Source organism: Phalangium opilio, unplaced genomic scaffold (assembly GCF_054372755.1).
Source record: "Phalangium opilio isolate 3A_F unplaced genomic scaffold, DU_Popi_V2 ptg000009l_1, whole genome shotgun sequence".
In the NCBI taxonomy this organism is placed as follows: domain Eukaryota; kingdom Metazoa; phylum Arthropoda; class Arachnida; order Opiliones; family Phalangiidae; genus Phalangium; species Phalangium opilio.
In genome coordinates, this window is record NW_028324146.1 from 739,408 (window position 1) to 751,544 (window position 12,137).

Sequence of the window (12,137 nt, forward strand, 5' to 3'; positions counted from 1 at the left end):
TATCTCACTTTATTCTTAATCCTTGAATGAAACCCAGCAATCAGCCGTCGATAGCTCAGTTGGTAGAGCGGTGGACTGTAGAGTGACAATTGTAATCCATAGGTCGCTGGTTCAAATCCGGCTCGACGGAAGATTTGTTTGCATTTTATATCTCATTTTATTCTTAAACCTTGAATGAAACCCAGCAATCAGCCGTCGAGAGCTCAGTCGGTAGAGCGGTGGACTGTAGAGTGACAATTGTAATCCATAGGTCGCTGGTTCAAATCCGGCTCGACGGAAGATTTGTTTGCATTTTATATCTCATTTTATTCTTAATCCTTGAATGAAACCCAGCAATCAGCCGTCGATAGCTCAGTTGGTAGAGCGGTGGACTGTAGAGTGACAATTGTAATCCATAGGTCGCTGGTTCAAATCCGGCTCGACGGAAGATTTGTTTGCATTTTATATCTCATTTTATTTTTAATCCTTGAATGAAACCCAGCAATTAGCCGTCGATAGCTCAGTTGGTAGAGCGGTGGACTGTAGAGTGACAATTGTAATCCATAGGTCGCTGGTTCAAATCCGGCTCGACGGAAGATTTGTTTGCATTTTATATCTCATTTTATTCTTAATCCTTGAATGAGACCCAGCAATCAGCCGTCGATAGCTCAGTTGGTAGAGCGGTGGACTGTAGAGTGACAATTGTAATCCATAGGTCGCTGGTTCAAATCCGGCTCGACGGAAGATTTGTTTGCATTTTATATCTCACTTTATTCTTAATCCTTGAATGAAACCCAGCAATCAGCCGTCGATAGCTCAGTTGGTAGAGCGGTGGACTGTAGAGTGACAATTGTAATCCATAGGTCGCTGGTTCAAATCAGGCTCGTCGGAAGATTTGTTTGCATTTTATATCTCATTTTATTCTTAATCCTTGAATGAGAACCAACAATCAGCTGTCGATAGCTCAGTTGGTAGAGCGGTGGACTCTAGAGTAACAATTGTAATCCATAGGTCGCTGGTTCAAATCCGGCTCGACGGAAGATTTATTTGCATTTTATATCTCATTTTATTCTTAATCCTTGATTGAAACCCAGCAATCAGCCGTCGATAGCTCAGTTGGTAGAGCGGTGGACTGTAGAGTGACAATTGTAATCCATAGGTCGGTGGTTCAATTCGGGCTCGACGGAAGATTTGTTTGCATTTTATATCTCATTTTATTCTTAATCCTTGAATGAGACCCAGCAATCAGCCGTCGATAGCTCAGTTGGTAGAGCGGTGGACTGTAGAGTGACAATTGTAATCCATAGGTCGCTGGTTCAAATCCGGCTCGACGGAAGATTTGTTTGCATTTTATATCTCACTTTATTCTTAATCCTTGAATGAAACCCAGCAATCAGCCGTCGATAGCTCAGTTGGTAGAGCGGTGGACTGTAGAGTGACAATTGTAATCCATAGGTCGCTGGTTCAAATCCGGCTCGACGGAAGATTTGTTTGCATTTTATATCTCATTTTATTCTTAATCCTTGAATGAGACCCAGCAATCAGCCGTCGATAGCTCAGTTGGTAGAGCGGTGGACTGTAGAGTGACAATTGTAATCCATAGGTCGCTGGTTCAGTTCCGGCTTGACGGAAGATTTATTTGCATTTTATATCTCATTTTATTCTTAATCCTTGAATGAAACCCAGCAATCAGCCGTCGATAGCGCCGTTGGTAGAGCGGTGGACTGTAGAGTGACAATTGTAATCCATAGGTCGCTGGTTCAAATCCGGCTCGACGGAAGATTTATTTGCATTTTATGTCTCATTTTACTCTTAATCCTTGAATGAAACTCAGCTATCAGCCGTCGATAGCTTAGTTGGTAGATTGGTGGACTGTAGAGTGACAATTGTAATCCATAGGTCGCTGGTTCAAATCCGGCTCGACGGAAGATTTATTTGCATTTTATATCTCATTTTATTCTTAATCCTTGAATGAAACCCAGCAATCAGCCGTCGATAGCTTAGTTGGTAGAGCGGTGGACTGTAGAGTGACAATTGTAATCCATAGGTCGCTGGTTCAAATCCGGCTCGACGGAAGATTTATTTGCATTTCATATCTCATTTTATTCTTAATCCTTGAATGAAACCCAGCAATCAGCCGTCGATAGCTCAGTTGGTAGAGCGGTGGACTGTAGAGTGACAATTGTAATCCATAGGTCGCTGGTTCAAATCCGGCTCGACGGAAGATTTATTTGCATTTTATATCTCATTTTATTCTTAATCCTTGAATGAAACCCAGCAATCAGCCGTCGATAGCTTAGTTGGTAGAGCGGTGGACTGTAGAGTGACAATTGTAATCCATAGGTCGCTGGTTCAAATCCGGCTCGACGGAAGATTTATTTGCATTTCATATCTCATTTTATTCTTAATCCTTGAATGAAAGCCAGCAATCAGCCGTCGATAGCTCAGTTGGTAGAGCGGTGGACTGTAGAGTGACAATTGTAATCCATAGGTCGCTGGTTCAAATCCGGCTCGACGGAAGATTTATTTGCATTTTATATCTCATTTTATTCTTAATCCTTGAATGAAACTCAGCAATCAGCCGTCGATAGCTCAGTTGGTAGAGCGGTGGACTGTAGAGTGACAATTGTAATCCATAGGTCGCTGGTTCAAATCCGGCTCGACGGAAGATTTATTTGCATTTTATATCTCATTTTATTCTTAATCCTTGAATGAAACTCAGCAATCAGCCGTCGATAGCTCAGTTGGTAGAGCGGTGGACTGTAGAGTGACAATGGTAATCCATAGGTCGCTGGTTCAAATCCGGCTCGACGGAAGATTTATTTGCATTTTATATCTCATTTTATTCTTAATCCTTGAATGAAACCCAGCAATTAGCCGTCGATAGCTCAGTTGGTAGAGCGGTGGACTGTAGAGTGACAATTGTAATCCATAGGTCGCTGGTTCAAATCCGGCTCGACGGAAGATTTATTTGCATTTTATATCTCATTTTATTCTTAATCCTTGAATGAAACCCAGCTATCAGCCGTCGATAGCTCAGTTGGTAGAGCGGTGGACTGTAGAGTGACAATTGTAATCCATAGGTCGCTGGTTCAAATCCGGCTCGACGGAAGATTTATTTGCATTTTATATCTCATTTTATTCTTAATCCTTGAATGAAACCCAGCAATCAGCCGTCGATAGCTTAGTTGGTAGAGCGGTGGACTGTAGAGTGACAATTGTAATCCATAGGTTGCTGGTTCAAATCCGGCTCGACGGAAGATAAATTTGCATTTCATATCTCATTTTATTATTAATCCTTGAATGAAACACAGCAATCAGCCGTCGATAGCTCAGTTGGTAGAGCGGTGGACTGTAGAGTGACAATTGTAATCCATAGGTCGCTGGTTCAAATCCGGCTCGACGGAAGATTTATTTGCATTTTATATCTCATTTTATTCTTAATCCTTGAATGAAACTCAGCAATCAGCCGTCGATAGCTCAGTTGGTAGAGAGGTGGACTGTAGAGTGACAATTGTAATCCATAGGTCGCTGGTTCAAATCCGGCTCGACGGAAGATTTATTTGCATTTTATATCTCATTTTATTCTTAATCCTTGAATGAAACTCAGCAATCAGCCGTCGATAGCTCATTTGGTAGAGCGGTGGACTGTAGAGTGACAATAGTAATGCATAGGTCGCTGGTTCAAATCCGGCTCGACGGAAGAATTATTTGCATTTTATATCTCATTTTATTCTTAATCCTTGAATGAGACCCAGCAATCAGCCGTCGATAGCTCAGTTGGTAGAGCGGTGGAGTGTAGAGTGACAATTGTAATCCATAGGTCGCTGGTTCAAATCCGGCTCGACGGAATATTTATTTGCATTTTATATCTCATTTTATTCTTAATCCTTGAATGAAACCCAGCAATTAGCCGTAGATAGCTCAGTTGGTAGAGCGGTGGACTATAGAGTGACAATTGTAATCCGTAGGTCGCTGGTTCAAATCCGGCTCGACGGAAGATTTATTTGCATTTTATATCTCATTTTATTCTTAATCCTTGAATGAAACTCAGCAATCAGCCGTCGATAGCTCAGTTGGTAGAGCGGTGGACTGTAGAGTGACAATTGTAATCCATAGGTCGCTGGTTCAAATCTGGCTCGACGGAAGACTTATTTGCATTTTATATCTCATTTTATTCTTAATCCTTGAATGAAACCCAGCTATCAGCCGTCGATAGCTCAGTTGGTAGAGCGGTGGACTGTAGAGTGACAATTGTAATCCATAGGTCGCTGTTTCAAATCCGGCTCCACGGAAGATTTATTTGCATTTCATATCTCATTTTATTCTTAATCCTTGAATGAACCCCAGCAATCAGCCGTCGATAGCTCAGTTGGTAGAGCGGTGGACTGTAGAGTGACAATTGTAATCCATAGGTCGCTGGTTCAAATCCGGCTCGACGGAAGATTTATTTGCATTTCATATCTCATTTTATTATTAATCCTTGAATGAAACCCAGCAATCAGCCGTCGATAGCTCAGTTGGTAGAGCGGTGGACTGTAGAGTGACAATTGTAATCCATAGGTCGCTGGTTCAAATCCGGCTCGACGGAAGATTTATTTGCATTTTATATCTCATTTTATTCTTAATCCTTGAATGAAACTCAGCAATCAGCCGTCGATAGCTCAGTTGGTAGAGAGGTGGACTGTAGAGTGACAATTGTAATCCATAGGTCGCTGGTTCAAATCCGGCTCGACGGAAGATTTATTTGCATTTTATATCTCATTTTATTCTTAATCCTTGAATGAAACTCAGCAATCAGCCGTCGATAGCTCATTTGGTAGAGCGGTGGACTGTAGAGTGACAATAGTAATCCATAGGTTGCTGGTTCAAATCCGGCTCGACGGAAGAATTATTTGCATTTTATATCTCATTTTATTCTTAATCCTTGAATGAGACCCAGCAATCAGCCGTCGATAGCTCAGTTGGTAGAGCGGTGGAGTGTAGAGTGACAATTGTAATCCATAGGTCGCTGGTTCAAATCCGGCTCGACGGAATATTTATTTGCATTTTATATCTCATTTTATTCTTAATCCTTGAATGAAACCCAGCAATTAGCCGTAGATAGCTCAGTTGGTAGAGCGGTGGACTATAGAGTGACAATTGTAATCCATAGGTCGCTGTTTCAAATCCGGCTCCACGGAAGATTTATTTGCATTTCATATCTCATTTTATTCTTAATCCTTGAATGAACCCCAGCAATCAGCCGTCGATAGCTCAGTTGGTAGAGCGGTGGACTGTAGAGTGACAATTGTAATCCATAGGTCGCTGGTTCAAATCCGGCTCGACGGAAGATTTATTTGCATTTCATATCTCATTTTATTATTAATCCTTGAATGAAACCCAGCAATCAGCCGTCGATAGCTCAGTTGGTAGAGCGGTGGACTGTAGAGTGACAATTGTAATCCATAGGTCGCTGGTTCAAATCCGGCTCGACGGAAGATTTATTTGCATTTTATATCTCATTTTATTCTTAATCCTTGAATGAAACTCAGCAATCAGCCGTCGATAGCTCAGTTGGTAGAGAGGTGGACTGTAGAGTGACAATTGTAATCCATAGGTCGCTGGTTCAAATCCGGCTCGACGGAAGATTTATTTGCATTTTATATCTCATTTTATTCTTAATCCTTGAATGAAACTCAGCAATCAGCCGTCGATAGCTCATTTGGTAGAGCGGTGGACTGTAGAGTGACAATAGTAATCCATAGGTCGCTGGTTCAAATCCGGCTCGACGGAAGAATTATTTGCATTTTATATCTCATTTTATTCTTAATCCTTGAATGAGACCCAGCAATCAGCCGTCGATAGCTCAGTTGGTAGAGCGGTGGAGTGTAGAGTGACAATTGTAATCCATAGGTCGCTGGTTCAAATCCGGCTCGACGGAATATTTATTTGCATTTTATATCTCATTTTATTCTTAATCCTTGAATGAAACCCAGCAATTAGCCGTAGATAGCTCAGTTGGTAGAGCGGTGGACTGTAGAGTGACAATTGTAATCCGTAGGTCGCTGGTTCAAATCCGGCTCGACGGAAGATTTATTTGCATTTTATATCTCATTTTATTCTTAATCCTTGAATGAAACTCAGCTATCAGCCGTCGATAGCTCAGTTGGTAGAGCGGTGGACTGTAGAGTGACAATTGTAATCCATAGGTCGCTGTTTCAAATCCGGCTCCACGGAAGATTTATTTGCATTTCATATCTCATTTTATTCTTAATCCTTGAATGAACCCCAGCAATCAGCCGTCGATAGCTCAGTTGGTAGAGCGGTGGACTGTAGAGTGACAATTGTAATCCATAGGTCGCTGGTTCAAATCCGGCTCGACGGAAGATTTATTTGCATTTTATATCTCATTTTATTCTTAATCCTTGAATGAAACTCAGCAATCAGCCGTCGATAGCTCATTTGGTAGAGCGGTGGACTGTAGAGTGACAATAGTAATCCATAGGTCGCTGGTTCAAATCCGGCTCGACGGAAGAATTATTTGCATTTTATATCTCATTTTATTCTTAATCCTTGAATGAGACCCAGCAATCAGCCGTCGATAGCTCAGTTGGTAGAGCGGTGGAGTGTAGAGTGACAATTGTAATCCATAGGTCGCTGGTTCAAATCCGGCTCGACGGAATATTTATTTGCATTTTATATCTCATTTTATTCTTAATCCTTGAATGAAACCCAGCAATTAGCCGTAGATAGCTCAGTTGGTAGAGCGGTGGACTGTAGAGTGACAATTGTAATCCGTAGGTCGCTGGTTCAAATCCGGCTCGACGGAAGATTTATTTGCATTTTATATCTCATTTTATTCTTAATCCTTGAATGAAACTCAGCTATCAGCCGTCGATAGCTCAGTTGGTAGAGCGGTGGACTGTAGAGTGACAATTGTAATCCATAGGTCGCTGTTTCAAATCCGGCTCCACGGAAGATTTATTTGCATTTCATATCTCATTTTATTCTTAATCCTTGAATGAACCCCAGCAATCAGCCGTCGATAGCTCAGTTGGTAGAGCGGTGGACTGTAGAGTGACAATTGTAATCCATAGGTCGCTGGTTCAAATCCGGCTCGACGGAAGATTTATTTGCATTTCATATCTCATTTTATTATTAATCCTTGAATGAAACCCAGCAATCAGCCGTCGATAGCTCAGTTGGTAGAGCGGTGGACTGTAGAGTGACAATTGTAATCCATAGGTCGCTGGTTCAAATCCGGCTCGACGGAAGATTTATTTGCATTTTATATCTCATTTTATTCTTAATCCTTGAATGAAACTCAGCAATCAGCCGTCGATAGCTCAGTTGGTAGAGAGGTGGACTGTAGAGTGACAATTGTAATCCATAGGTCGCTGGTTCAAATCCGGCTCGACGGAAGATTTATTTGCATTTTATATCTCATTTTATTCTTAATCCTTGAATGAAACTCAGCAATCAGCCGTCGATAGCTCATTTGGTAGAGCGGTGGACTGTAGAGTGACAATAGTAATCCATAGGTCGCTGGTTCAAATCCGGCTCGACGGAAGAATTATTTGCATTTTATATCTCATTTTATTCTTAATCCTTGAATGAGACCCAGCAATCAGCCGTCGATAGCTCAGTTGGTAGAGCGGTGGACTGTAGAGTGACAATTGTAATCCATAGGTCGCTGGTTCAAATCCGGCTCGACGGAATATTTATTTGCATTTTATATCTCATTTTATTCTTAATCCTTGAATGAAACCCAGCAATTAGCCGTAGATAGCTCAGTTGGTAGAGCGGTGGACTGTAGAGTGACAATTGTAATCCGTAGGTCGCTGGTTCAAATCCGGCTCGACGGAAGATTTATTTGCATTTTATATCTCATTTTATTCTTAATCCTTGAATGAAACTCAGCTATCAGCCGTCGATAGCTCAGTTGGTAGAGCGGTGGACTGTAGAGTGACAATTGTAATCCATAGGTCGCTGTTTCAAATCCGGCTCCACGGAAGATTTATTTGCATTTCATATCTCATTTTATTCTTAATCCTTGAATGAACCCCAGCAATCAGCCGTCGATAGCTCAGTTGGTAGAGCGGTGGACTGTAGAGTGACAATTGTAATCCATAGGTCGCTGGTTCAAATCCGGCTCGACGGAAGATTTGTTTGCATTTCATATCTCATTTTATTCTTAATCCTTGAATGAAAGCCAGCAATCAGCCGTCGATAGCTCAGTTGGTAGAGCGGTGGACTGTAGAGTGACAATTGTAATCCATAGGTCGCTGGTTCAAATCCGGCTCGACGGAAGATTTATTTGCATTTTATATCTCATTTTATTCTTAATCCTTGAATGAAACCCAGCAATCAGCCGTCGATAGCTCAGTTGGTAGAGCGGTGGACTGTAGAGTGACAATTGTAATCCATAGGTCGCTGGTTCAAATCCGGCTCGACGGAAGATTTATTTGCATTTTATATCTCATTTTATTCTTAATCCTTGAATGAAACTCAGCAATCAGCCGTCGATAGCTCAGTTGGTAGAGAGGTGGACTGTAGAGTGACAATTGTAATCCATAGGTCGCTGGTTCAAATCCGGCTCGACGGAAGATTTATTTGCATTTTATATCTCATTTTATTCTTAATCCTTGAATGAAACTCAGCAATCAGCCGTCGATAGCTCATTTGGTAGAGCGGTGGACTGTAGAGTGACAATAGTAATCCATAGGTCGCTGGTTCAAATCCGGCTCGACGGAAGAATTATTTGCATTTTATATCTCATTTTATTCTTAATCCTTGAATGAGACCCAGCAATCAGCCGTCGATAGCTCAGTTGGTAGAGCGGTGGAGTGTAGAGTGACAATTGTAATCCATAGGTCGCTGGTTCAAATCCGGCTCGACGGAATATTTATTTGCATTTTATATCTCATTTTATTCTTAATCCTTGAATGAAACCCAGCAATTAGCCGTAGATAGCTCAGTTGGTAGAGCGGTGGACTATAGAGTGACAATTGTAATCCATAGGTCGCTGTTTCAAATCCGGCTCCACGGAAGATTTATTTGCATTTCATATCTCATTTTATTCTTAATCCTTGAATGAACCCCAGCAATCAGCCGTCGATAGCTCAGTTGGTAGAGCGGTGGACTGTAGAGTGACAATTGTAATCCATAGGTCGCTGGTTCAAATCCGGCTCGACGGAAGATTTATTTGCATTTCATATCTCATTTTATTATTAATCCTTGAATGAAACCCAGCAATCAGCCGTCGATAGCTCAGTTGGTAGAGCGGTGGACTGTAGAGTGACAATTGTAATCCATAGGTCGCTGGTTCAAATCCGGCTCGACGGAAGATTTATTTGCATTTTATATCTCATTTTATTCTTAATCCTTGAATGAAACTCAGCAATCAGCCGTCGATAGCTCAGTTGGTAGAGAGGTGGACTGTAGAGTGACAATTGTAATCCATAGGTCGCTGGTTCAAATCCGGCTCGACGGAAGATTTATTTGCATTTTATATCTCATTTTATTCTTAATCCTTGAATGAAACTCAGCAATCAGCCGTCGATAGCTCATTTGGTAGAGCGGTGGACTGTAGAGTGACAATAGTAATCCATAGGTCGCTGGTTCAAATCCGGCTCGACGGAAGAATTATTTGCATTTTATATCTCATTTTATTCTTAATCCTTGAATGAGACCCAGCAATCAGCCGTCGATAGCTCAGTTGGTAGAGCGGTGGAGTGTAGAGTGACAATTGTAATCCATAGGTCGCTGGTTCAAATCCGGCTCGACGGAATATTTATTTGCATTTTATATCTCATTTTATTCTTAATCCTTGAATGAAACCCAGCAATTAGCCGTAGATAGCTCAGTTGGTAGAGCGGTGGACTGTAGAGTGACAATTGTAATCCGTAGGTCGCTGGTTCAAATCCGGCTCGACGGAAGATTTATTTGCATTTTATATCTCATTTTATTCTTAATCCTTGAATGAAACTCAGCTATCAGCCGTCGATAGCTCAGTTGGTAGAGCGGTGGACTGTAGAGTGACAATTGTAATCCATAGGTCGCTGTTTCAAATCCGGCTCCACGGAAGATTTATTTGCATTTCATATCTCATTTTATTCTTAATCCTTGAATGAACCCCAGCAATCAGCCGTCGATAGCTCAGTTGGTAGAGCGGTGGACTGTAGAGTGACAATTGTAATCCATAGGTCGCTGGTTCAAATCCGGCTCGACGGAAGATTTATTTGCATTTCATATCTCATTTTATTATTAATCCTTGAATGAAACCCAGCAATCAGCCGTCGATAGCTCAGTTGGTAGAGCGGTGGACTGTAGAGTGACAATTGTAATCCATAGGTCGCTGGTTCAAATCCGGCTCGACGGAAGATTTATTTGCATTTTATATCTCATTTTATTCTTAATCCTTGAATGAAACTCAGCAATCAGCCGTCGATAGCTCAGTTGGTAGAGAGGTGGACTGTAGAGTGACAATTGTAATCCATAGGTCGCTGGTTCAAATCCGGCTCGACGGAAGATTTATTTGCATTTTATATCTCATTTTATTCTTAATCCTTGAATGAAACTCAGCAATCAGCCGTCGATAGCTCATTTGGTAGAGCGGTGGACTGTAGAGTGACAATAGTAATCCATAGGTCGCTGGTTCAAATCCGGCTCGACGGAAGAATTATTTGCATTTTATATCTCATTTTATTCTTAATCCTTGAATGAGACCCAGCAATCAGCCGTCGATAGCTCAGTTGGTAGAGCGGTGGACTGTAGAGTGACAATTGTAATCCATAGGTCGCTGGTTCAAATCCGGCTCGACGGAATATTTATTTGCATTTTATATCTCATTTTATTCTTAATCCTTGAATGAAACCCAGCAATTAGCCGTAGATAGCTCAGTTGGTAGAGCGGTGGACTGTAGAGTGACAATTGTAATCCGTAGGTCGCTGGTTCAAATCCGGCTCGACGGAAGATTTATTTGCATTTTATATCTCATTTTATTCTTAATCCTTGAATGAAACTCAGCTATCAGCCGTCGATAGCTCAGTTGGTAGAGCGGTGGACTGTAGAGTGACAATTGTAATCCATAGGTCGCTGTTTCAAATCCGGCTCCACGGAAGATTTATTTGCATTTCATATCTCATTTTATTCTTAATCCTTGAATGAACCCCAGCAATCAGCCGTCGATAGCTCAGTTGGTAGAGCGGTGGACTGTAGAGTGACAATTGTAATCCATAGGTCGCTGGTTCAAATCCGGCTCGACGGAAGATTTGTTTGCATTTCATATCTCATTTTATTCTTAATCCTTGAATGAAAGCCAGCAATCAGCCGTCGATAGCTCAGTTGGTAGAGCGGTGGACTGTAGAGTGACAATTGTAATCCATAGGTCGCTGGTTCAAATCCGGCTCGACGGAAGATTTATTTGCATTTTATATCTCATTTTATTCTTAATCCTTGAATGAAACTCAGCAATCAGCCGTCGATAGCTCAGTTGGTAGAGAGGTGGACTGTAGAGTGACAATTGTAATCCATAGGTCGCTAGTTCAAATCCGGCTCGACGGAAGATTTATTTGCATTTTATATCTCATTTTATTCTTAATCCTTGAATGAAACCCAGCAATCAGCCGTAGATAGCTCAGTTGGTAGAGCGGTGGACTGTAGAGTGACAATTGTAATCCATAGGTCGCTGGTTCAAATCCGGCTCGACGGAAGAATTATTTGCATTTCATATCTCATTTTATTCTTAATCCTTGAATGAAACCCAGCAATCAGCCGTCGATAGCTCAGTTGGTAGAGCGGTGGACTGTAGAGTGACAATTGTAATCCATAGGTCGCTGGTTCAAATCCGGCTCGACGGAAGATTTATTTGCATTTTATATCTCATTTTATTCTTAATCCTTGAATGAAACCTAGCAATCAGCCGTCGATAGCTCAGTTGGTAGAGCGGTTGACTGTAGAGTGACAATTGTAATCCATAGGTCGCTGGTTCAAATCCGGCTCGACGGAAGATTTATTTGCATTTCATATCTCATTTTATTCTTAATCCTTGAATGAAACCCAGCAATCAGCCGTCGATAGCTCAGTTGGTAGAGCGGTGGAGTGTAGAGTGACAATTGTAATCCATAGGTCGCTGGTTCAAATCCGGCTCGACGGAATATTTATTTGCATTTTAT

At 41.6% G+C, this 12,137-nt stretch overlaps 81 non-coding genes across 81 annotated transcripts; all 81 read left to right on the forward strand.

Moving 5' to 3' along the window:
* Positions 1-44: 44 nt before the first annotated feature.
* On the forward strand, positions 45-130 carry TRNAY-GUA (transfer RNA tyrosine (anticodon GUA)). The gene is given in 2 exon segments: positions 45-81; positions 95-130. It is a non-coding gene; the product is annotated as a tRNA-Tyr (tRNA).
* A 62-nt stretch (positions 131-192) lies between these two features.
* On the forward strand, positions 193-278 carry TRNAY-GUA (transfer RNA tyrosine (anticodon GUA)). Its single transcript is given in 2 exon segments — positions 193-229; positions 243-278. It is a non-coding gene; the product is annotated as a tRNA-Tyr (tRNA).
* A 62-nt stretch (positions 279-340) lies between these two features.
* On the forward strand, positions 341-426 carry TRNAY-GUA (transfer RNA tyrosine (anticodon GUA)). The gene is given in 2 exon segments: positions 341-377; positions 391-426. It is a non-coding gene; the product is annotated as a tRNA-Tyr (tRNA).
* A 62-nt stretch (positions 427-488) lies between these two features.
* TRNAY-GUA (transfer RNA tyrosine (anticodon GUA)) lies at positions 489-574 on the forward strand. The gene is given in 2 exon segments: positions 489-525; positions 539-574. It is a non-coding gene; the product is annotated as a tRNA-Tyr (tRNA).
* A 62-nt stretch (positions 575-636) lies between these two features.
* On the forward strand, positions 637-722 carry TRNAY-GUA (transfer RNA tyrosine (anticodon GUA)). The gene is given in 2 exon segments: positions 637-673; positions 687-722. It is a non-coding gene; the product is annotated as a tRNA-Tyr (tRNA).
* Positions 723-784: 62 nt separating this feature from the next.
* On the forward strand, positions 785-870 carry TRNAY-GUA (transfer RNA tyrosine (anticodon GUA)). Its single transcript is given in 2 exon segments — positions 785-821; positions 835-870. It is a non-coding gene; the product is annotated as a tRNA-Tyr (tRNA).
* A 210-nt stretch (positions 871-1,080) lies between these two features.
* TRNAY-GUA (transfer RNA tyrosine (anticodon GUA)) lies at positions 1,081-1,166 on the forward strand. Its single transcript is given in 2 exon segments — positions 1,081-1,117; positions 1,131-1,166. It is a non-coding gene; the product is annotated as a tRNA-Tyr (tRNA).
* Positions 1,167-1,228: 62 nt separating this feature from the next.
* Positions 1,229-1,314, forward strand: TRNAY-GUA (transfer RNA tyrosine (anticodon GUA)). The gene is given in 2 exon segments: positions 1,229-1,265; positions 1,279-1,314. It is a non-coding gene; the product is annotated as a tRNA-Tyr (tRNA).
* A 62-nt stretch (positions 1,315-1,376) lies between these two features.
* TRNAY-GUA (transfer RNA tyrosine (anticodon GUA)) lies at positions 1,377-1,462 on the forward strand. Its single transcript is given in 2 exon segments — positions 1,377-1,413; positions 1,427-1,462. It is a non-coding gene; the product is annotated as a tRNA-Tyr (tRNA).
* Positions 1,463-1,524: 62 nt separating this feature from the next.
* TRNAY-GUA (transfer RNA tyrosine (anticodon GUA)) lies at positions 1,525-1,610 on the forward strand. The gene is given in 2 exon segments: positions 1,525-1,561; positions 1,575-1,610. It is a non-coding gene; the product is annotated as a tRNA-Tyr (tRNA).
* A 62-nt stretch (positions 1,611-1,672) lies between these two features.
* On the forward strand, positions 1,673-1,758 carry TRNAY-GUA (transfer RNA tyrosine (anticodon GUA)). The gene is given in 2 exon segments: positions 1,673-1,709; positions 1,723-1,758. It is a non-coding gene; the product is annotated as a tRNA-Tyr (tRNA).
* A 62-nt stretch (positions 1,759-1,820) lies between these two features.
* Positions 1,821-1,906, forward strand: TRNAY-GUA (transfer RNA tyrosine (anticodon GUA)). The gene is given in 2 exon segments: positions 1,821-1,857; positions 1,871-1,906. It is a non-coding gene; the product is annotated as a tRNA-Tyr (tRNA).
* A 62-nt stretch (positions 1,907-1,968) lies between these two features.
* TRNAY-GUA (transfer RNA tyrosine (anticodon GUA)) lies at positions 1,969-2,054 on the forward strand. The gene is given in 2 exon segments: positions 1,969-2,005; positions 2,019-2,054. It is a non-coding gene; the product is annotated as a tRNA-Tyr (tRNA).
* Positions 2,055-2,116: 62 nt separating this feature from the next.
* Positions 2,117-2,202, forward strand: TRNAY-GUA (transfer RNA tyrosine (anticodon GUA)). Its single transcript is given in 2 exon segments — positions 2,117-2,153; positions 2,167-2,202. It is a non-coding gene; the product is annotated as a tRNA-Tyr (tRNA).
* A 62-nt stretch (positions 2,203-2,264) lies between these two features.
* Positions 2,265-2,350, forward strand: TRNAY-GUA (transfer RNA tyrosine (anticodon GUA)). The gene is given in 2 exon segments: positions 2,265-2,301; positions 2,315-2,350. It is a non-coding gene; the product is annotated as a tRNA-Tyr (tRNA).
* Positions 2,351-2,412: 62 nt separating this feature from the next.
* TRNAY-GUA (transfer RNA tyrosine (anticodon GUA)) lies at positions 2,413-2,498 on the forward strand. Its single transcript is given in 2 exon segments — positions 2,413-2,449; positions 2,463-2,498. It is a non-coding gene; the product is annotated as a tRNA-Tyr (tRNA).
* Positions 2,499-2,560: 62 nt separating this feature from the next.
* On the forward strand, positions 2,561-2,646 carry TRNAY-GUA (transfer RNA tyrosine (anticodon GUA)). The gene is given in 2 exon segments: positions 2,561-2,597; positions 2,611-2,646. It is a non-coding gene; the product is annotated as a tRNA-Tyr (tRNA).
* Positions 2,647-2,708: 62 nt separating this feature from the next.
* TRNAY-GUA (transfer RNA tyrosine (anticodon GUA)) lies at positions 2,709-2,794 on the forward strand. The gene is given in 2 exon segments: positions 2,709-2,745; positions 2,759-2,794. It is a non-coding gene; the product is annotated as a tRNA-Tyr (tRNA).
* A 62-nt stretch (positions 2,795-2,856) lies between these two features.
* TRNAY-GUA (transfer RNA tyrosine (anticodon GUA)) lies at positions 2,857-2,942 on the forward strand. The gene is given in 2 exon segments: positions 2,857-2,893; positions 2,907-2,942. It is a non-coding gene; the product is annotated as a tRNA-Tyr (tRNA).
* A 62-nt stretch (positions 2,943-3,004) lies between these two features.
* Positions 3,005-3,090, forward strand: TRNAY-GUA (transfer RNA tyrosine (anticodon GUA)). Its single transcript is given in 2 exon segments — positions 3,005-3,041; positions 3,055-3,090. It is a non-coding gene; the product is annotated as a tRNA-Tyr (tRNA).
* A 62-nt stretch (positions 3,091-3,152) lies between these two features.
* Positions 3,153-3,238, forward strand: TRNAY-GUA (transfer RNA tyrosine (anticodon GUA)). Its single transcript is given in 2 exon segments — positions 3,153-3,189; positions 3,203-3,238. It is a non-coding gene; the product is annotated as a tRNA-Tyr (tRNA).
* A 62-nt stretch (positions 3,239-3,300) lies between these two features.
* On the forward strand, positions 3,301-3,386 carry TRNAY-GUA (transfer RNA tyrosine (anticodon GUA)). Its single transcript is given in 2 exon segments — positions 3,301-3,337; positions 3,351-3,386. It is a non-coding gene; the product is annotated as a tRNA-Tyr (tRNA).
* A 62-nt stretch (positions 3,387-3,448) lies between these two features.
* Positions 3,449-3,534, forward strand: TRNAY-GUA (transfer RNA tyrosine (anticodon GUA)). Its single transcript is given in 2 exon segments — positions 3,449-3,485; positions 3,499-3,534. It is a non-coding gene; the product is annotated as a tRNA-Tyr (tRNA).
* Positions 3,535-3,596: 62 nt separating this feature from the next.
* On the forward strand, positions 3,597-3,682 carry TRNAY-GUA (transfer RNA tyrosine (anticodon GUA)). The gene is given in 2 exon segments: positions 3,597-3,633; positions 3,647-3,682. It is a non-coding gene; the product is annotated as a tRNA-Tyr (tRNA).
* A 62-nt stretch (positions 3,683-3,744) lies between these two features.
* Positions 3,745-3,830, forward strand: TRNAY-GUA (transfer RNA tyrosine (anticodon GUA)). The gene is given in 2 exon segments: positions 3,745-3,781; positions 3,795-3,830. It is a non-coding gene; the product is annotated as a tRNA-Tyr (tRNA).
* A 62-nt stretch (positions 3,831-3,892) lies between these two features.
* TRNAY-AUA (transfer RNA tyrosine (anticodon AUA)) lies at positions 3,893-3,978 on the forward strand. Its single transcript is given in 2 exon segments — positions 3,893-3,929; positions 3,943-3,978. It is a non-coding gene; the product is annotated as a tRNA-Tyr (tRNA).
* Positions 3,979-4,040: 62 nt separating this feature from the next.
* Positions 4,041-4,126, forward strand: TRNAY-GUA (transfer RNA tyrosine (anticodon GUA)). The gene is given in 2 exon segments: positions 4,041-4,077; positions 4,091-4,126. It is a non-coding gene; the product is annotated as a tRNA-Tyr (tRNA).
* A 62-nt stretch (positions 4,127-4,188) lies between these two features.
* TRNAY-GUA (transfer RNA tyrosine (anticodon GUA)) lies at positions 4,189-4,274 on the forward strand. Its single transcript is given in 2 exon segments — positions 4,189-4,225; positions 4,239-4,274. It is a non-coding gene; the product is annotated as a tRNA-Tyr (tRNA).
* Positions 4,275-4,336: 62 nt separating this feature from the next.
* Positions 4,337-4,422, forward strand: TRNAY-GUA (transfer RNA tyrosine (anticodon GUA)). The gene is given in 2 exon segments: positions 4,337-4,373; positions 4,387-4,422. It is a non-coding gene; the product is annotated as a tRNA-Tyr (tRNA).
* Positions 4,423-4,484: 62 nt separating this feature from the next.
* TRNAY-GUA (transfer RNA tyrosine (anticodon GUA)) lies at positions 4,485-4,570 on the forward strand. The gene is given in 2 exon segments: positions 4,485-4,521; positions 4,535-4,570. It is a non-coding gene; the product is annotated as a tRNA-Tyr (tRNA).
* A 62-nt stretch (positions 4,571-4,632) lies between these two features.
* TRNAY-GUA (transfer RNA tyrosine (anticodon GUA)) lies at positions 4,633-4,718 on the forward strand. Its single transcript is given in 2 exon segments — positions 4,633-4,669; positions 4,683-4,718. It is a non-coding gene; the product is annotated as a tRNA-Tyr (tRNA).
* A 62-nt stretch (positions 4,719-4,780) lies between these two features.
* TRNAY-GUA (transfer RNA tyrosine (anticodon GUA)) lies at positions 4,781-4,866 on the forward strand. The gene is given in 2 exon segments: positions 4,781-4,817; positions 4,831-4,866. It is a non-coding gene; the product is annotated as a tRNA-Tyr (tRNA).
* Positions 4,867-4,928: 62 nt separating this feature from the next.
* TRNAY-GUA (transfer RNA tyrosine (anticodon GUA)) lies at positions 4,929-5,014 on the forward strand. Its single transcript is given in 2 exon segments — positions 4,929-4,965; positions 4,979-5,014. It is a non-coding gene; the product is annotated as a tRNA-Tyr (tRNA).
* A 62-nt stretch (positions 5,015-5,076) lies between these two features.
* TRNAY-AUA (transfer RNA tyrosine (anticodon AUA)) lies at positions 5,077-5,162 on the forward strand. Its single transcript is given in 2 exon segments — positions 5,077-5,113; positions 5,127-5,162. It is a non-coding gene; the product is annotated as a tRNA-Tyr (tRNA).
* Positions 5,163-5,224: 62 nt separating this feature from the next.
* Positions 5,225-5,310, forward strand: TRNAY-GUA (transfer RNA tyrosine (anticodon GUA)). Its single transcript is given in 2 exon segments — positions 5,225-5,261; positions 5,275-5,310. It is a non-coding gene; the product is annotated as a tRNA-Tyr (tRNA).
* A 62-nt stretch (positions 5,311-5,372) lies between these two features.
* TRNAY-GUA (transfer RNA tyrosine (anticodon GUA)) lies at positions 5,373-5,458 on the forward strand. Its single transcript is given in 2 exon segments — positions 5,373-5,409; positions 5,423-5,458. It is a non-coding gene; the product is annotated as a tRNA-Tyr (tRNA).
* A 62-nt stretch (positions 5,459-5,520) lies between these two features.
* On the forward strand, positions 5,521-5,606 carry TRNAY-GUA (transfer RNA tyrosine (anticodon GUA)). Its single transcript is given in 2 exon segments — positions 5,521-5,557; positions 5,571-5,606. It is a non-coding gene; the product is annotated as a tRNA-Tyr (tRNA).
* Positions 5,607-5,668: 62 nt separating this feature from the next.
* Positions 5,669-5,754, forward strand: TRNAY-GUA (transfer RNA tyrosine (anticodon GUA)). Its single transcript is given in 2 exon segments — positions 5,669-5,705; positions 5,719-5,754. It is a non-coding gene; the product is annotated as a tRNA-Tyr (tRNA).
* Positions 5,755-5,816: 62 nt separating this feature from the next.
* On the forward strand, positions 5,817-5,902 carry TRNAY-GUA (transfer RNA tyrosine (anticodon GUA)). The gene is given in 2 exon segments: positions 5,817-5,853; positions 5,867-5,902. It is a non-coding gene; the product is annotated as a tRNA-Tyr (tRNA).
* A 62-nt stretch (positions 5,903-5,964) lies between these two features.
* Positions 5,965-6,050, forward strand: TRNAY-GUA (transfer RNA tyrosine (anticodon GUA)). The gene is given in 2 exon segments: positions 5,965-6,001; positions 6,015-6,050. It is a non-coding gene; the product is annotated as a tRNA-Tyr (tRNA).
* Positions 6,051-6,112: 62 nt separating this feature from the next.
* On the forward strand, positions 6,113-6,198 carry TRNAY-GUA (transfer RNA tyrosine (anticodon GUA)). Its single transcript is given in 2 exon segments — positions 6,113-6,149; positions 6,163-6,198. It is a non-coding gene; the product is annotated as a tRNA-Tyr (tRNA).
* A 62-nt stretch (positions 6,199-6,260) lies between these two features.
* Positions 6,261-6,346, forward strand: TRNAY-GUA (transfer RNA tyrosine (anticodon GUA)). The gene is given in 2 exon segments: positions 6,261-6,297; positions 6,311-6,346. It is a non-coding gene; the product is annotated as a tRNA-Tyr (tRNA).
* Positions 6,347-6,408: 62 nt separating this feature from the next.
* Positions 6,409-6,494, forward strand: TRNAY-GUA (transfer RNA tyrosine (anticodon GUA)). The gene is given in 2 exon segments: positions 6,409-6,445; positions 6,459-6,494. It is a non-coding gene; the product is annotated as a tRNA-Tyr (tRNA).
* Positions 6,495-6,556: 62 nt separating this feature from the next.
* On the forward strand, positions 6,557-6,642 carry TRNAY-GUA (transfer RNA tyrosine (anticodon GUA)). Its single transcript is given in 2 exon segments — positions 6,557-6,593; positions 6,607-6,642. It is a non-coding gene; the product is annotated as a tRNA-Tyr (tRNA).
* A 62-nt stretch (positions 6,643-6,704) lies between these two features.
* On the forward strand, positions 6,705-6,790 carry TRNAY-GUA (transfer RNA tyrosine (anticodon GUA)). The gene is given in 2 exon segments: positions 6,705-6,741; positions 6,755-6,790. It is a non-coding gene; the product is annotated as a tRNA-Tyr (tRNA).
* A 62-nt stretch (positions 6,791-6,852) lies between these two features.
* On the forward strand, positions 6,853-6,938 carry TRNAY-GUA (transfer RNA tyrosine (anticodon GUA)). The gene is given in 2 exon segments: positions 6,853-6,889; positions 6,903-6,938. It is a non-coding gene; the product is annotated as a tRNA-Tyr (tRNA).
* A 62-nt stretch (positions 6,939-7,000) lies between these two features.
* On the forward strand, positions 7,001-7,086 carry TRNAY-GUA (transfer RNA tyrosine (anticodon GUA)). The gene is given in 2 exon segments: positions 7,001-7,037; positions 7,051-7,086. It is a non-coding gene; the product is annotated as a tRNA-Tyr (tRNA).
* A 62-nt stretch (positions 7,087-7,148) lies between these two features.
* TRNAY-GUA (transfer RNA tyrosine (anticodon GUA)) lies at positions 7,149-7,234 on the forward strand. The gene is given in 2 exon segments: positions 7,149-7,185; positions 7,199-7,234. It is a non-coding gene; the product is annotated as a tRNA-Tyr (tRNA).
* Positions 7,235-7,296: 62 nt separating this feature from the next.
* Positions 7,297-7,382, forward strand: TRNAY-GUA (transfer RNA tyrosine (anticodon GUA)). The gene is given in 2 exon segments: positions 7,297-7,333; positions 7,347-7,382. It is a non-coding gene; the product is annotated as a tRNA-Tyr (tRNA).
* A 62-nt stretch (positions 7,383-7,444) lies between these two features.
* On the forward strand, positions 7,445-7,530 carry TRNAY-GUA (transfer RNA tyrosine (anticodon GUA)). The gene is given in 2 exon segments: positions 7,445-7,481; positions 7,495-7,530. It is a non-coding gene; the product is annotated as a tRNA-Tyr (tRNA).
* Positions 7,531-7,592: 62 nt separating this feature from the next.
* On the forward strand, positions 7,593-7,678 carry TRNAY-GUA (transfer RNA tyrosine (anticodon GUA)). Its single transcript is given in 2 exon segments — positions 7,593-7,629; positions 7,643-7,678. It is a non-coding gene; the product is annotated as a tRNA-Tyr (tRNA).
* Positions 7,679-7,740: 62 nt separating this feature from the next.
* Positions 7,741-7,826, forward strand: TRNAY-GUA (transfer RNA tyrosine (anticodon GUA)). Its single transcript is given in 2 exon segments — positions 7,741-7,777; positions 7,791-7,826. It is a non-coding gene; the product is annotated as a tRNA-Tyr (tRNA).
* Positions 7,827-7,888: 62 nt separating this feature from the next.
* On the forward strand, positions 7,889-7,974 carry TRNAY-GUA (transfer RNA tyrosine (anticodon GUA)). The gene is given in 2 exon segments: positions 7,889-7,925; positions 7,939-7,974. It is a non-coding gene; the product is annotated as a tRNA-Tyr (tRNA).
* A 62-nt stretch (positions 7,975-8,036) lies between these two features.
* Positions 8,037-8,122, forward strand: TRNAY-GUA (transfer RNA tyrosine (anticodon GUA)). The gene is given in 2 exon segments: positions 8,037-8,073; positions 8,087-8,122. It is a non-coding gene; the product is annotated as a tRNA-Tyr (tRNA).
* Positions 8,123-8,184: 62 nt separating this feature from the next.
* On the forward strand, positions 8,185-8,270 carry TRNAY-GUA (transfer RNA tyrosine (anticodon GUA)). Its single transcript is given in 2 exon segments — positions 8,185-8,221; positions 8,235-8,270. It is a non-coding gene; the product is annotated as a tRNA-Tyr (tRNA).
* A 62-nt stretch (positions 8,271-8,332) lies between these two features.
* On the forward strand, positions 8,333-8,418 carry TRNAY-GUA (transfer RNA tyrosine (anticodon GUA)). Its single transcript is given in 2 exon segments — positions 8,333-8,369; positions 8,383-8,418. It is a non-coding gene; the product is annotated as a tRNA-Tyr (tRNA).
* Positions 8,419-8,480: 62 nt separating this feature from the next.
* TRNAY-GUA (transfer RNA tyrosine (anticodon GUA)) lies at positions 8,481-8,566 on the forward strand. Its single transcript is given in 2 exon segments — positions 8,481-8,517; positions 8,531-8,566. It is a non-coding gene; the product is annotated as a tRNA-Tyr (tRNA).
* A 62-nt stretch (positions 8,567-8,628) lies between these two features.
* Positions 8,629-8,714, forward strand: TRNAY-GUA (transfer RNA tyrosine (anticodon GUA)). The gene is given in 2 exon segments: positions 8,629-8,665; positions 8,679-8,714. It is a non-coding gene; the product is annotated as a tRNA-Tyr (tRNA).
* Positions 8,715-8,776: 62 nt separating this feature from the next.
* Positions 8,777-8,862, forward strand: TRNAY-GUA (transfer RNA tyrosine (anticodon GUA)). The gene is given in 2 exon segments: positions 8,777-8,813; positions 8,827-8,862. It is a non-coding gene; the product is annotated as a tRNA-Tyr (tRNA).
* A 62-nt stretch (positions 8,863-8,924) lies between these two features.
* On the forward strand, positions 8,925-9,010 carry TRNAY-AUA (transfer RNA tyrosine (anticodon AUA)). The gene is given in 2 exon segments: positions 8,925-8,961; positions 8,975-9,010. It is a non-coding gene; the product is annotated as a tRNA-Tyr (tRNA).
* Positions 9,011-9,072: 62 nt separating this feature from the next.
* Positions 9,073-9,158, forward strand: TRNAY-GUA (transfer RNA tyrosine (anticodon GUA)). The gene is given in 2 exon segments: positions 9,073-9,109; positions 9,123-9,158. It is a non-coding gene; the product is annotated as a tRNA-Tyr (tRNA).
* A 62-nt stretch (positions 9,159-9,220) lies between these two features.
* TRNAY-GUA (transfer RNA tyrosine (anticodon GUA)) lies at positions 9,221-9,306 on the forward strand. Its single transcript is given in 2 exon segments — positions 9,221-9,257; positions 9,271-9,306. It is a non-coding gene; the product is annotated as a tRNA-Tyr (tRNA).
* Positions 9,307-9,368: 62 nt separating this feature from the next.
* TRNAY-GUA (transfer RNA tyrosine (anticodon GUA)) lies at positions 9,369-9,454 on the forward strand. The gene is given in 2 exon segments: positions 9,369-9,405; positions 9,419-9,454. It is a non-coding gene; the product is annotated as a tRNA-Tyr (tRNA).
* A 62-nt stretch (positions 9,455-9,516) lies between these two features.
* TRNAY-GUA (transfer RNA tyrosine (anticodon GUA)) lies at positions 9,517-9,602 on the forward strand. Its single transcript is given in 2 exon segments — positions 9,517-9,553; positions 9,567-9,602. It is a non-coding gene; the product is annotated as a tRNA-Tyr (tRNA).
* Positions 9,603-9,664: 62 nt separating this feature from the next.
* On the forward strand, positions 9,665-9,750 carry TRNAY-GUA (transfer RNA tyrosine (anticodon GUA)). Its single transcript is given in 2 exon segments — positions 9,665-9,701; positions 9,715-9,750. It is a non-coding gene; the product is annotated as a tRNA-Tyr (tRNA).
* Positions 9,751-9,812: 62 nt separating this feature from the next.
* Positions 9,813-9,898, forward strand: TRNAY-GUA (transfer RNA tyrosine (anticodon GUA)). Its single transcript is given in 2 exon segments — positions 9,813-9,849; positions 9,863-9,898. It is a non-coding gene; the product is annotated as a tRNA-Tyr (tRNA).
* A 62-nt stretch (positions 9,899-9,960) lies between these two features.
* On the forward strand, positions 9,961-10,046 carry TRNAY-GUA (transfer RNA tyrosine (anticodon GUA)). Its single transcript is given in 2 exon segments — positions 9,961-9,997; positions 10,011-10,046. It is a non-coding gene; the product is annotated as a tRNA-Tyr (tRNA).
* Positions 10,047-10,108: 62 nt separating this feature from the next.
* TRNAY-GUA (transfer RNA tyrosine (anticodon GUA)) lies at positions 10,109-10,194 on the forward strand. Its single transcript is given in 2 exon segments — positions 10,109-10,145; positions 10,159-10,194. It is a non-coding gene; the product is annotated as a tRNA-Tyr (tRNA).
* Positions 10,195-10,256: 62 nt separating this feature from the next.
* On the forward strand, positions 10,257-10,342 carry TRNAY-GUA (transfer RNA tyrosine (anticodon GUA)). The gene is given in 2 exon segments: positions 10,257-10,293; positions 10,307-10,342. It is a non-coding gene; the product is annotated as a tRNA-Tyr (tRNA).
* Positions 10,343-10,404: 62 nt separating this feature from the next.
* Positions 10,405-10,490, forward strand: TRNAY-GUA (transfer RNA tyrosine (anticodon GUA)). The gene is given in 2 exon segments: positions 10,405-10,441; positions 10,455-10,490. It is a non-coding gene; the product is annotated as a tRNA-Tyr (tRNA).
* Positions 10,491-10,552: 62 nt separating this feature from the next.
* Positions 10,553-10,638, forward strand: TRNAY-GUA (transfer RNA tyrosine (anticodon GUA)). The gene is given in 2 exon segments: positions 10,553-10,589; positions 10,603-10,638. It is a non-coding gene; the product is annotated as a tRNA-Tyr (tRNA).
* Positions 10,639-10,700: 62 nt separating this feature from the next.
* On the forward strand, positions 10,701-10,786 carry TRNAY-GUA (transfer RNA tyrosine (anticodon GUA)). The gene is given in 2 exon segments: positions 10,701-10,737; positions 10,751-10,786. It is a non-coding gene; the product is annotated as a tRNA-Tyr (tRNA).
* A 62-nt stretch (positions 10,787-10,848) lies between these two features.
* Positions 10,849-10,934, forward strand: TRNAY-GUA (transfer RNA tyrosine (anticodon GUA)). Its single transcript is given in 2 exon segments — positions 10,849-10,885; positions 10,899-10,934. It is a non-coding gene; the product is annotated as a tRNA-Tyr (tRNA).
* A 62-nt stretch (positions 10,935-10,996) lies between these two features.
* TRNAY-GUA (transfer RNA tyrosine (anticodon GUA)) lies at positions 10,997-11,082 on the forward strand. The gene is given in 2 exon segments: positions 10,997-11,033; positions 11,047-11,082. It is a non-coding gene; the product is annotated as a tRNA-Tyr (tRNA).
* A 62-nt stretch (positions 11,083-11,144) lies between these two features.
* TRNAY-GUA (transfer RNA tyrosine (anticodon GUA)) lies at positions 11,145-11,230 on the forward strand. The gene is given in 2 exon segments: positions 11,145-11,181; positions 11,195-11,230. It is a non-coding gene; the product is annotated as a tRNA-Tyr (tRNA).
* A 62-nt stretch (positions 11,231-11,292) lies between these two features.
* TRNAY-GUA (transfer RNA tyrosine (anticodon GUA)) lies at positions 11,293-11,378 on the forward strand. Its single transcript is given in 2 exon segments — positions 11,293-11,329; positions 11,343-11,378. It is a non-coding gene; the product is annotated as a tRNA-Tyr (tRNA).
* Positions 11,379-11,440: 62 nt separating this feature from the next.
* TRNAY-GUA (transfer RNA tyrosine (anticodon GUA)) lies at positions 11,441-11,526 on the forward strand. The gene is given in 2 exon segments: positions 11,441-11,477; positions 11,491-11,526. It is a non-coding gene; the product is annotated as a tRNA-Tyr (tRNA).
* A 62-nt stretch (positions 11,527-11,588) lies between these two features.
* Positions 11,589-11,674, forward strand: TRNAY-GUA (transfer RNA tyrosine (anticodon GUA)). Its single transcript is given in 2 exon segments — positions 11,589-11,625; positions 11,639-11,674. It is a non-coding gene; the product is annotated as a tRNA-Tyr (tRNA).
* A 62-nt stretch (positions 11,675-11,736) lies between these two features.
* Positions 11,737-11,822, forward strand: TRNAY-GUA (transfer RNA tyrosine (anticodon GUA)). The gene is given in 2 exon segments: positions 11,737-11,773; positions 11,787-11,822. It is a non-coding gene; the product is annotated as a tRNA-Tyr (tRNA).
* A 62-nt stretch (positions 11,823-11,884) lies between these two features.
* Positions 11,885-11,970, forward strand: TRNAY-GUA (transfer RNA tyrosine (anticodon GUA)). The gene is given in 2 exon segments: positions 11,885-11,921; positions 11,935-11,970. It is a non-coding gene; the product is annotated as a tRNA-Tyr (tRNA).
* A 62-nt stretch (positions 11,971-12,032) lies between these two features.
* TRNAY-GUA (transfer RNA tyrosine (anticodon GUA)) lies at positions 12,033-12,118 on the forward strand. The gene is given in 2 exon segments: positions 12,033-12,069; positions 12,083-12,118. It is a non-coding gene; the product is annotated as a tRNA-Tyr (tRNA).
* Positions 12,119-12,137: the final 19 nt, after the last annotated feature.